Source organism: Apium graveolens, chromosome 9 (genome assembly GCF_009905375.1).
Source record: "Apium graveolens cultivar Ventura chromosome 9, ASM990537v1, whole genome shotgun sequence".
Taxonomy (NCBI): Eukaryota; Viridiplantae; Streptophyta; class Magnoliopsida; order Apiales; family Apiaceae; genus Apium; species Apium graveolens.
The window spans coordinates 96854737-96855903 of record NC_133655.1 but is presented as its reverse complement, the minus strand read 5'-3'; the positions used below and the strand labels follow the sequence as shown (position 1 = coordinate 96855903).

Sequence of the window (1167 nt, the reverse complement as noted above, 5' to 3'; positions counted from 1 at the left end):
AAGAAGGAATCTATGAAAAATAGAATACTTGGAAGAAAAGATATCTGATTGATATATTTTAGGAAGCAGAAGTATATTCCATATCAATTAGCGATTATCTTGAAACTGTGTAGTATATAAACACAGACATAGGGTTTACACTATAAGTGTTATCATATTCGAGAAGATTATTCATTGTAACCCTAGCAGCTCTCGTGATAATTATTCATCACTGAGAGGTAACAGTTCCATACTATAACAGAGTTTATTGTTTCAATAAAGTTTGTTTTCTGTTACTTGAGATATTAAAGTTCGATTTGATTGTACTTTATACTGTATTCACCCCCTCTACAGTGTGTGTGACCTAACAATCTTGCTCAAAAGTTTCTCACTAAATTCTTCGCTATGGCAAAGACAGCTGCAATCGGGAATGCTCTTACTTAGTTTACACAACAATCAGGGGAATCTCTATGTGTAGCTTGGGAGCGTTATAAGGAGATGCTGAGAAAGTGTCCGCATCATGGAATGCCCGACTGGAAGGTGATAAATTACTTCTATAATGGGTTGGAAGCACAGTCGAGACCTATGCTCGATGCAGCATCAGGTGGAGCTCTATGGGCTAAAAGCTATGAAGAAGCTTATGAGCTGATCGAGATAATGGTTGCGAATGAATATCAGAACCCAACTCAGAGAATGCCACGGGGCAAGGTAGCAGGAGTTCTTAAGGTAGATACAGCTACGGCTATCACTGCTCAGCTAAAGGCGATAGCTATGAAAATCGATTCTCTGGCCAATTATGCAGTTAATCAGATAGCCAGTATGTGTGAGTTGTGTGCAGGTGCGTATGCGACGGAGCATTGTGCTATATCTTATGAATCAGCTCAGTTTATGAGCAACTTTCAAAGGCTACAGCAGCCAGTTCCTGCCACGTACCATCCTAACAACCGTAAGCATCCGACCTTCAGCTGGAGCAACAATCAGAATGCAATGCAACAGCCGTACCAGCAGTTTTGAAATAAGCAATTCAATCCTCCTGGTTTCCAGCAACAGTTTGCACCAAAACATCAGTTTCAACCACAAGGGATGTAACAACAATCTCATGGAGGTCCAACTCCATCTGTTAATGAAAAATCTGAATTGGAGGACTTGAGGCTTATGTGCAAAAGCCCAGTGGTTTAAATCAAGACT

The 1167-nt window shown here is 40.4% G+C and overlaps 1 non-coding gene across 1 annotated transcript; it reads right to left on the bottom strand.

The window, feature by feature from the left end:
* Window positions 1-399: 399 nt before the first annotated feature.
* LOC141687606 (small nucleolar RNA R71) lies at window positions 400-506 on the bottom strand. Its single transcript, XR_012561097.1, has one exon. It is a non-coding gene; the product is annotated as a small nucleolar RNA R71 (small nucleolar RNA).
* Between the last annotated feature and the right edge of the window lie 661 nt (window positions 507-1167).